At 34.7% G+C, this 12,667-nt stretch overlaps 1 long non-coding RNA gene across 1 annotated transcript in view; it reads left to right on the forward strand.

Moving 5' to 3' along the window:
* The first annotated feature begins 6,359 nt into the window (after positions 1-6,359).
* LOC102954366 overlaps positions 6,360-12,667 on the forward strand; it is a 151,497-nt gene continuing 145,189 nt past the window's right edge. The window contains exon 1 of the long non-coding RNA XR_444779.3: positions 6,360-6,447. This is a non-coding gene — a long non-coding RNA (uncharacterized LOC102954366). The remainder of the gene's footprint in view (positions 6,448-12,667) is intronic.

The raw sequence follows: 12,667 nt of genomic DNA on the forward strand, positions 1-12,667 counted from the left end.
TGGTCAACTTCAAGAGGCAGCTCAGGGAGAGATTTCAGCATCTACATTTTAATACAATTACCGCTTTGCTTCTGGATGAAATCCAGCACTTTATTTTTAATATATGAGGCTCAATATCTCTTTAAAATCACTTTCTCTTTATGTTCTATTTGTAAGAAACTGAAGAGGCTCTAACTTAGGAAAAATCTGAAACCAAGTGTTCTTTGATTTATGAATGCTAAAAATAATTTCTCTGATTGACCTGTTTGTTTATTCTTGGAGGTTTGAATATTCTTTATTCAGGCTGTTACTTGTGGGCTTAGAATGTTAATATTTAATGTTTAGAATATAGAAGATGGGACTATATATTATTTCCATATATTAAAAATTTGGAATAAAGTTTAAATGTCTACTAATTTTTAAAAAATGCTAATTCATATTAAATGTTTCCAGTCATTGGGTGATCATTTTTTATTCTCAGTGGGGTTAATTTATTTACAGACTCGGAGTAATAATAATGATTATCTTTAAACTCTTGAGCAGTCTATAAATACTGTTACAAAGGAACGAGACTAAATGTTCCTGAAAGGGAAGAACTGTGTTTGTTTTATAGCCCTACAAGGCACCACAGTGCCTCGCTTTTGAAACATATACATATACACACATATACACACACATATCAGCACACACACAATGAAATATTCATAATGCATATCCAACCTCTGGGAATAGTGTTTATTATTAACAATGACAGAATGTAGGTGGGCTTGAAATACTAAAAGTTGCTGGGGAATAGTTTACTGATGTCAAAGAAAAGAGAGACATGACTTATATAAGACAGTTTTTCATAGCTGCAAAATGGGTTTAATATATTCAAATTAAAAAATATATATATATTCAAATTATAAGATAATTATGAGTATTAATCAAGCACAGCACCTAGTACATAGTAAATATTTAACAAATGGTGACAGTCATGAAATTCAATATGGGGTTTGGCATTGAATTGTCCTGGGTTTGAATTCTGGCTCTATCATTTACTAGCTGTGTGATGACTGGGCAAATTAATGAAGTGGACCTCATTTTCCATCTAGTGTTAGATGAATAAATGAAGTAAAGTATATAAAGTGTGGAGCCCAGTTGTCAATAAATGTTGCTTTTATGATTAATAAAACATCATCAGTTTGAGGATTCCCCAGTGGTAGGATTGGGTGGCACCAGCTGGTTCAGCACTTTTCAATTTGCCTCCCATGGTGCTTGATTATTGGATAGACACTTTCACTGCTTTATTTGTTTATGGGCATGTAAAATATATTGCTTTTCCACACGATTTTCATTTTGAGAAAGAGTTGTGTTGCTAGGAGAAGCTTGAAAAACATCCACTTGGTCCAAAGTCATTAATTTACAGATGCAGTAATTGAAGCTCAGGAAAGTTAATAATAAAGTAGTTAGGACTGGACTTCAGGTCAGCAGAATCCCAGCTCCACGTTACATGATATTTCCACTCTTCCTTTCTGAATGGCATCTCAGTTTTCACTTTAGTTAATGACTTCAGGAATCGAGACAACAACATTGGCAATATTTTCTTGAACTATGCAGTAATCAGGGAGAAATTTCTTTAAAATTTCTTTTAAAAGGATTACTAAAACGGTAATGAAGGGAAATGGTATTACTAGGTGTCTTAGTCTGGGTTCTTCAGAGAAACAGAAACAATAGGAGATATATAGCTCGCTCTATCTATATCTATCTATCTATCTATCTATCTATCAATCAATCATCTATCTTTCTAGCATTGACAGAGATTTATTATAGGAATTGACTCATGTTTTTATGGAGGCTAAGAAGTTTCAGAATCCACAGTTGGCAAGCTGGAATACCAGAGAACTGATGGTATAGTTCCAGCCCAAGTCTGGGGGCCTAACAACCAAGAGAGCCTGTAAGTAAATTTCAGTCTGAGTTTGAGTCCAAAGGCAGAATAAGAGGTCTAGTTTGAAGGCCACCATGTACAGAGAGTAAATACTTTCTTGCTCAGCCTTTTATTATTTAGGCCTTCAGTAGATTGAATGAGGCCCACGCACATGGGGGAGGGCATTCTTCTTTATACAGTCTATTAACTTAAAAGTTAATCTCATACAGAAACATCCTTATAGATTTGCCCAGGATAATGTTTAAACTAATATCTGGATACCCCATGGCTCAGTGAAGGTGACACATAAAATTAACCATCACACTAAGTAAAATACATTTTTATCACGGATTCCAAGTATACATTTTTAGTATGTACATATATTCTCTAATAACAATAGTTATTCTCACTAAATATACATTTTCCTTTATAAATGAAAGTTTTGTTTTTCGTAAGTCTAAAATAAATTGTCTGAAGAGTCTAATATGTTTTTTCCCCATAATACAGCAGTTATATATCATTTTCTGAATCTTTTTTTTCTCTGATAACTGCTTAAGTAACTTGTCTAGCAACTTGGTCAGAGGGTGGCCATTATTTTATTGTTTATAGAATTCTTTTTATTGTTATATTAGTTCATGGTATTTGATAATAGTTCACCTAATTTTAAATATCGTTCCCCTAAGTCTTGAGTCTCCCTTAAGTCTTTGTTGGTATATACCAAGTATTCTGAAGTAAAGAAATCAAGGAATTCATATGGATTTATTTTGAATCCGTAAGAAAAAATAATACAATGGCACTTGTTAGAAATAAAATAATGGAAAAGATTTTCTGTGGCCATTCATATATAACAAAACAGAAAAGTGTGAATTAATCAGATTATTTGTTTGCATTATCCAACTTTCTTAAGATTATTATACTATCCCTTGGCAGAGCAAGGGAAAAAAACCGGTAATTATCTTTCTCTATTCTGCAGTTTATGAAATTATATGAACTCTGTGAAATTATGAAAAAAATTAGAAAGTATGTCATTCAATTTTACTTTGATGGTATTTGACGGCATATTCCATCCTATAGTTAATATATTCTGACACCTATTTATTAAGATGTATGTAAAATTTTCCCAAATATTGAAAGGTAGCATGTTAATAGATGTATTTCTATCTTAAAAATACCAGTTTTAGTAACTGTCTAAATGTTGAAATTGTTATTCAATTAAAACTCCACTGAAGCCATGCTATACTTCTATTTGAGCAAATTATCATTAATTTCTACTTCACCAGTTCAGCATTGTTGTTTATTTGACTAGGACTTGGATGAAGTTCACAACAGTTTTGTGGAATCACAAAAATTGAATCCTGATGGAAACATTAAGCTAAATAATAGAACAAACTTGAAATGATCTGGAAACACTCTTCTATATATAGTAATTTTGCTTAGAATGGTCACTAATAGGCTATCTTCCTCCATTTCCTTAAGGCTCTAGCACTGCTAAACACTGTCTCTTTCTTAAATACTCACCTTTTCTGGATCCTATGGCACCACATTCTCTCTGGCAACATTAAAACAGCACTATCACTTCTCAATAGGAATTCTCATAACCAAGCCTCAAAACTGTCTTACAGCGACTCGCCTCCACCAGTTTACCTCATTGATTATGGCTTTTGCATTTGATCACATAGTAGTTGACTTCTAGATTGGTCTCAAAAACTTTGTTATGAACTGCCCCACAAGCTATCTAGTAGGCTGGGCCCTTTCTGCCCTCATGCCCTGGCTTGAAAGGGGCCAAGGTAATATATTTCTTCCTGTTTTAATCCTTCTTTGGGGTGCTCTGCCCCCTCCATTGCTCTACTTCCTGTTTCATAAGCTTGACTAATGCACTTCTTATTTCCCTCCTTCATCATATCACCATGGCTCACGGTTTCGGTTGCTTCTTTACAACTGAATCTATATCTGCTTTGGTCTGTCTTCTGAGCTTCCAAGCCACATTTAAAACTACTTGCCTGACTTGTTTTTTGGAGGTGTTCCACCCTCACCTTAAATTAATAGATTTTACCTATTTCCCGTTCTTTTGTATCATTGCTAATGACAACAGTATTTTCTTCGTAATCTGTCTATAGTGTCCTCTTGTTCCGCATTAAAGCTGTTACTATGGGGTGTCTGAGCGGCTCGGTCAGTTAAGCGTTCAACTCTTGATTTTGGCTCAGGTCATGATCTCACGGTACGGTCCATGAGATTGAGCCCTGTGCTAGGCCCTATGTTGGCAGTGTGGAGCCTGCTTGGGATTCTCTCTCCCTCCTTCTCTCTCTACCCCTCCCCCTCTTACTATCTCTGTCTCAAAATAAATAAACTAAAAAAAAAAAAAAAAAAAAAAAAAAAAGAATTTCTTAAAAAAAAAAGCTATTACTGGATTGCTACTTTTATAATTTCTCTCAGATATGTGAGTTCCTTTTTTTGTAATTTAAATTTTAGTTAACATGCCAGGCAATATTGATTTCTGGAGTAAATTCAGTGATTCATCACTTACATACAACACCCAGTGCTCATCACAAGTGCCCTCCTTAGTACCCATCTACCATCTAGCCCATCTCCACCCCCCCACCCCTCTCTGTCAACCCATAGCAAGATTTGTCAGTTCTTAACAGTCCTTGCTTATTTCACCTCATCCATTGACTTAATTCCAACTCACCAAACAAACTTAATTCTAACTCATCACAAACAAATATATATTATGTTTCTCTTCTTTTGTTGTTGTTTCTTTAAAGTTTACTTATTTATTTTGAGAGAGTGCACGCAAGAGGGAGCAGGGGAGGGGCAGAGAGAGACTGGGAGAGAGAGAATCCCAAGCAGGCTCTGCAGTGTCAGCACGGAGCCTGGCCCCGGGCTCCATCTCATGAGCTGTGAGATTATGATCTGAGCCAAAACTAAGAGTTGGGCGCTTAGCCACCCAGGCACCCCTGAAGTCTCTCTTTTGTTATTGCTTCTGCTCTTTTGCTTTGTGAAGTTTCAGTTACCCACAGCCAACCACCACTGAAAGTAAACTATCTGTGCTAATTCTGACGAATTGTCAGAAGTCAATAGCAACCTAACTTTACCTCATAATGCCTATGGCATTGCCCTCTCTTCACCTCACAGTAGGCATTTTGTCATCTACATCATCACAAGAAAAGGGGTGAGTACGGTAGAATAAGATATTTTGAGAGAGAAAGGCCACATTCACATTATTTTTATTATAGTATGTTGTTATAATTGTTCTATTTTTATTCATTATTATTAAAATTTTATGTGCCTAATTTATAAATTAAACTTTATCATAGGTACGTATGTATAAGAATAGTATGTATATGGTTCTGTACTATTCATGATTTTAGGCATCCACAGGGGTCTTCTACTGTATTCCTAAAGATAAGGAGGGACTACAGGCATACCTTGTTTTTTGCACTTTTATTGTGCTTCGCAGATACTGCGTTTCTTTATTTCTTTTTTTTTAATTGAAGTTTGTGGCAACCCTGCGTGGAGCACATCTATCAGCACCACTTTTCCTACAACATTTGACTGCCTCTTGTTTCTGTGTCACATTTTGGTAATTCTCACAATATTTCAAATTTTTCATCATTATTATATTTGTTATGGTGATCTTTGATCAGTGATTATGATTTGCTGAAGATTCAGATGATGGTTATCATTTTTAAGTAGTGAAGAACATTTTAATTAAGGTATATACATTTTTTTAGACATAATACTATGGCACACTTTGTAGACTATAGTGTAGTGTAAACATAACTTTTATATGCACTGGAAAGCCAAAAAACTCATATGACTCACGTTATTGTGTTATTTATTGTCTGGAACCAAACCTGCAATATCTCTGAGGTGTGCCTGTCCTTCAGCTAGATTATTTCTCTTAAAACATTGCTGTATGCTTGCCACTGTATGGATCAAAACCACCCATGACTATCTCTCCCCAATATATTGGAGACCACACTCCTTACTCATCATTTAAAATCTCATATATTCTGGCCCCACCCCATCTTTTCCCACATATCACACACTATTCCCTCTTTCCAAATACAGTAATTCATTTGTAATGCCCCAGTATGCCTTACACATTTTCTTGACCTTTGCACACAGGATTTACTTCACCTAGAATGAAAACCTTCATCATCACCATTGATCTGAGTTTTAGTCATTCTTCACTTCAACTCAAGTTCCACCTCTCTTTTTTTTTTTTAATCTCTAAAGACCTCCTTTCACTCATTTGACAAAATTGTCAATGCATGATTTTAATATACATGGTCTTAGATGCAAATATTCTTTCTTCTCAAAAACAATGTAAGTTTCTTGTGGGAAGTGTCTTAGGAGTTTTGTATTCCCATATGTATATATTAATTTGCATATAATGTGGGTTGATATAACAGGTAACCCTGCTGCTATATTTTAGTTTCATATCAGTTTCATATTTTAGGTCCAGCTTTTATCCTAAAAACCATTATTTTTTAAAAATTTTGACTCCTCTTTTCTGAAATACTGCACAATGGTTCAAGATTGGATGCTGTGGCTTCCAGGTAGGGAAGTGTCAACTGGTGAAATACCTGCCCTTCCTCAATTTTTTATTTTAAAAGTATGTATTAGGAGGTTTTATTATATTGTTTTACCAGTGCAAAGCGATTGGACAGTGAAACTCAAAGTCACATGGACATTTAATACTGCATATTTTAACATTATCTTTATTAAATAGAATTAGTATTTTTGAAATGTTTTACTTAATAAACAACATTTTATAAAATAACTTGAGGGGACTTCATTAACTGAGAGCTCAAAAAAGTCAGCTGCATTATGTATATAACAAAAAATGATGGTGTAATTTTTATTTCATTTTAGAAATGTAGTATTCAGAACAATTCTGTCAGATTAAATACTTCTCCAGTTTCAGACACATTATTTTTAGAAACATTGGCAGAACATAATAGATTTAGAGGTGTGTGCACAGTATGTTGAGGGAAGTGAGAACCGTAACTTTGAGAAATGACTGAAAGTACTGGGGGGTGGTATTTAGTTCAAAAAGATAAATACTTATAGAAATATGATACATATTTTGAAGGACAGTCTTATGGATGAAATGTCAACTTGTTTCCTGTGATTTCCAAGGGTAGAACCAGAAACACTGAGAGGTATAGAGGCATAGGTTAGCCCAGTATCAAGAAATCACATTCTATTAAAGGGTCTGAAAGATGAAACAATGTAATAATATATGGATACATCCATGTTGTGGGAATATTTAAAAATAAATGACTGTTTCTTTCTCTTTACCCATGTTCCCTTGGCACTGAAATCATACTTCTTTTTTGACAATTACCAGATTCTACCTTGTTTAATAGTGTAACCAAATATTAAAAGTTGTGTGTGTGTGTGTGTGTGTGTGTATGTGTTGTCTTGGAACTCATTCTTTCTTAGAATTATCGGGGGTTCCAGAGATTAAGAACTATGTAATCCTTACCAACTAGCCTTACCTTCATACACATCCTGGACAAACTAAGAATTTGGGAAAGCAGCCATGCTAAATGTTCGCCATTTCTAATTTATTGGATGGAGTTGAAGGATTGGCAGAGGTTACCTTCAGAGAGATTTATTCTTCAGTAGGGAAAGGGAGTATGATGTTTTACTCTTACTGAGGCCAGTAAGTACAACTTCAAGGTTTATTTGCATCTCTGAAGTTTAAGGAACAGGTGGTGTCTGATTGTTCACAAGAGAATTTTAAAGGCTGGAGACTGTAGGTAAAACATCTGATTGACAGTAGATGCAGAGAAAGAAGACTGTTGTGCAAGCAAACTGCACCTTCATAGTTGGGTAGAGTTTATGTGAGTTTTTCCTGAGAGTCAAGTAGACCCATGGGAGAGTAATCAGGGTAATCCTTGAAAAGGATTTCACCCATGAAGGTCCCAGCAGCAGCTGGTGGACAGGGGAGGGGTGGAGTCCCCTGGAGGAGTACCAGACTACCAGAAGTCCTGGGGGTTGGGATTCCAAGTTTAAATTGCTGGAGGGAGTAGAGCCATTGTCTGCATCATGGAAACTGCAATTGGAGATATTTGATGGGTTAATCTCTAAGAAACCCACTAAACCTGCCAAAAGAAAGAGTTAAATGAGCATACAAAACCCAGAGTACAGCAGTACTATATAATGACAGTTCTGACCAGCCTTAGAAGCCTAGGGAGAGGGCGTCATTTCCCATTGTCCTTTCCCCTGGCATCTCATTTTGAGGATCTGGATCCTGTGACTTGGGAGTGCAGTCAGTAAAGCATATGGCTAGGTAAAGACCTCTCCCTTTGCAAACTTTCTGACCTGTTTGGTAGCACTAATCTAGGTGAGGGAAAAAGCCAATTGCTGACAGTTCGGAATTTTGACTATTACCCTGGATTGGACATTTTAATTACCAACATGAGACTGTTAATATGAAAAAATGATGACAGGACTATTAATTTTCTAAGACCAAAAGATATAAGATTTGCTTCAAGTGTCATCAGTGGCAAGAAAAGAATTAGCCCACAGAGTTGTTTATTTATAATAAATAAATCTGGAATCCATGAATTTGTGAGGCATGTCTCCAAGAAGAATTTCATGTAAGCTATACAACCTTCTGGGACAAAAAAATGACAATATTTCATAATCTAAGTGCTCCCTGCTGTATATTAGAGACCTCTTCCATTATTCCAAGCCAGAGATGTATGTTCGATGCAGGAAAGGACATGAGGAGACACTCTCACTTTGCAGGCCTCTCTCTGCTTTGTGTCTTGTGGTTGTTTAATCCTCTTGAAATGACTAGTAAAACTTGAAATGATGTAAACCCTCTGATGCCTGTGCATTTCATTTCACAGTCAGCTCTTATGAGTTATTTCAAAACTTATTTAATAATTAGACTAAACTGACTTATTTATCTGAACTTGAATGAATAGATTATTAAATTGCCTACAATTTCATCCAGTTGTAAGCCAGAAAAGCCAACAGGGAAGCTGATGTGAACACACAGGTGGGGAAAAAGAAAGTTGCTTTCTACTTATGGCCCTTCTATGTCCAGAACATCCACTAAGCCATTTACAATATTTATTTGTTTGTGTGCCTTTTATTGTCTTTTAGACTGTAAGCTCTGTGATTGCAGCAGCCACATCTTCATTTTTATGTTCTCAATTTCTATCACATTAAATTGAATATGTAAAAGTTTCAAGTATTGCATAGGGATTAGAGTAAGTTCTTTCCAACCTTTATAATAGGCAATTCTATTAAATATTTAAAGTATTCAGTGTTTAAGTATTCACATTTGGGGCCTATAGTTAAAAACAGCAACTTAAAAAACACCATTTTGTTAAATAAGCTTTTTCATAATGAAAGGCTTCCAAGGCCTAGAATTGACTTATTTCAAACAATACTCTTCTTTAACACAACATCAATGTAAGTCTTTTGGTAACTCCGTGAAATTAATTACTGATAACCAAATTTGAATTGTGTAGGTAATTTATATGGAAACATCTTTATATTGGGAATAACTTGAATTCTGATAGAAATATAATTTATTTATTTGCCTTGTGATCTATGGCAAGTGTTCATTTAGACTCATTTTGTGGCTCCCTGAATCACATTATCTTAATCTCAACCTACAAAGTGTGAGAAATAGTGGTTGCCTTGCTAACTTTCCAAATCATTGTGTGCAATAAATGCATTCAATGCATGTTTATCAAGTGTCTAATATGCATGAGAATGGCAACTCTTTGTCATCTCTGAAGATCAACTCCTATTTTTCTTACTCCTTTCCTGCTTTCTGCTTCTCTGTTGACTTTATTTATAAAATAGACTGTATTAAAACATAATTTATGTACCCAGAATACACCCAATTTAAACATACAATTCGATATGTTTTTAACAAATGTATGCATAGCATATATACACTAGTGAAACAAACATCACAATCAACATACTGAACATCTCTGTCTCCTCAAAATGTTTCCTTGTAAATTTCCAGCCCCTGCTTCTACCTCAGGCAACCATAGATTTTTGTCACTGGAGATGAGTTTTTCTGCCCTAGAACTTCATATAAATGGAATTATAAAGTGTGTACTCTTTTGTGTCTAGCTTTTTTGTTCAGTATAGTATTTTTGAGATTCACCTGAGGTGTTGTTTGTATCAGTAGTTTGTAATGGCTAAGTAGTATTCCATTGTATGAATATACCACAGTTGTTTTTTTTATTGATTTGCCTATTTGTGGACTTTTGGATTGCATTGGTTTTTGGCAATTATGACTGAGAGTACTAACAATGTTCATGTGCAAATATTTTGTTTATATTTATGTTCATTTATTTTGTGTAATGCCTAGGCATGGAAGTTCTAGGTCTTATGATAAACATACATATAACCTTATAAGAAACTGCCAGTTATCCAAATGATTGTACCATTTGTATTCCCAACAGCAATATATGAGTGGGCCAGTGCTCCACATTCCTGCCAATCCTTCGCGTTGTTGGTATTTTTATTTTTGCCATTCTAGTGGGAATGTATTGACACCTCATTTTGATCTTAAGTCATTTTCTTCATAGTTAAAATATTTAGTATCTTTTCATGTGCTTATTGGCCATTTATATATCATCTTTGGCGAAGTGTCTGTTAAAATCATTTACTCAATTTTTTCTTTTAAACTGTGTGTTTGCTTTCCTATTTTTGAGTTGCAGGAATCATATATTTGGGATATAAGTCTTTTGTCAAATACATACATTTGGAATATATTCTCACAGTCTATGTCATGTGTTTTTTTATTTTATTGATTATATTTGAAGAACAAAATTTTTGATTTTGAAAAAATTCAGTATATCATTTTTTTTCTTTTATGGTTAGTACCTTGAGTATCCTTGCCTACTCCGAGGTTACAAATAATTTTCCTTACATTTTCCTCTAGAGATTTTATAGATTAAGCCTTTACCTTTATGTGTGTGTGTGTGTGTATGCGTGTTTATATGTGTATATGTGTATACACATTCTCATGCATATATGCATGTATGTAGTGATTTATTAGATAGGATGTGATGCATAGCTGGAAACAGATGCCCTGTAGGTCCCCTGTTTGCTATATTTTGAAGGATAAGTGGAATTCATTGTCACCATGAATTTTATCAATTTTCTTGGAGCATCTTGGTAGGTGAATACAGGTGTGTGTGCGTGTGTGTGTGTGTGTGTGTGTGCGCTTATGCTTATAAGAGATGTTAGCTAAAAGAACAGTGTGTCGTGCCTATTTCTCTGATGTGTTATGTTTCTGACTAATATAGGGCCACCCAAGGTTCAATTAGTTTTACAAACTGGAAGAAATGTCCCATAGACTGGAATCAGTGTACTATGTATATACTATTTATTCAAATAGGCAATATATATAGCTCTATACATGTAGTTAAATATACAATTTTTAAAATATGTATACAGGAGACTGGGTGGCTCAGTTGGTTAAGCGTTTGACTCTTGGTTTTGGCTCAGGTCATGATATCATGGTTCATGGGTTCGAGCCCTGCCCTGGCACTGCACTGCTGGTGCAGGGCCTGCTTGGGATTCTCCCTCTCTCCTCTCTTCTCCTCCCCTGTAAGTTTTCTCTCTCTCTCCTTCTCAAAAAAAAAAAACTTAAAAAAATAAAATACAATATGTATAGTTATATTTTTGTTTTCAAAGAACATTCATTTGCATAAAATGTATCAATTTGCCTTCATAATCTTTGCAGAGAGATTATTTCAGGTAGGGACCATACTGCACTGATGAGGACACCAGTACACAATGAAGGTTTATACTTTGTTCATAGATTTGTGGAAGGGGAAGTTAAAATTTAAGGCTTTACCCCAATTTCAGTGCTTATGATACTTCAGGAGGCTGATGCCCATTGATAAAGAGGGAAATACTTTTTTATTTTAAAAGATACACAGCAGAGTATTCAGAAGTGGAAATCAGCTAATGGAGAGATTTAATAAGAGATAGGTATCATAGTAATAGAGTCAACAGGTAGAAGCATAAAGGGACTCTTATTAATAACCAAAATATAGAGTATACATAGACAGTGGCAACATGTGACTTCTTGGACAAGTCATGTTAATGTTTTGGTAAGAAAATGGTAGTATCCTTTCGTTGTTTTTTACTTATATGTAGATACCAGTTGGAATAAGTGGTAGGGAAGAAGTTTGCTTCTTGTTTTTCATTTAAATAGTTGTTAAAATAATGGCAGTTAATTTTTGTGGACTATCTACAAAATATTTTTGATTTTTTTTTTGTATTTTAAAGAAATCTTCTAAGAATAATTGTTGGAATAATAATTCCAGAGTCATATATTTTAAAGATAGTTTTTAGAACACAAAAAATCACTGTGTAGTAATTGGGAATATTTCCAAAAGCAATATAAAAATACATTACTTTCCCATATATTTACAAGCACTAGTTTAGGAAAATATATTAAACCAAATCTTTGGGGACTTAAGTAATATTATGTGTCGTATACTCCATGTTGGAATAAGTGTTTACAGATTTTTCTGTAGTGGACTTTGATTTCTTTTCTTGCACATACTGAAGCTTGCTTGATTGTGAGTGTGTATGTTAAGTTGGAATTTGATTCACGCTTAACAGGGAGGTTTTATTTTTGATGGCCTTCCTTTTACCTCTTAGTGCACTAAATAACCCTCCACTTCTAGACTACGTCACTTTACAAAGCGTGCTAACCTCAGGGTTGACAAGAGTTTTTATTTCTTCTTTACCAACCACATATACCTTACATGT

This window comes from Panthera tigris, chromosome F2 (assembly GCF_018350195.1).
Source record: "Panthera tigris isolate Pti1 chromosome F2, P.tigris_Pti1_mat1.1, whole genome shotgun sequence".
NCBI lineage: Eukaryota > Metazoa > Chordata > Mammalia > Carnivora > Felidae > Panthera > Panthera tigris.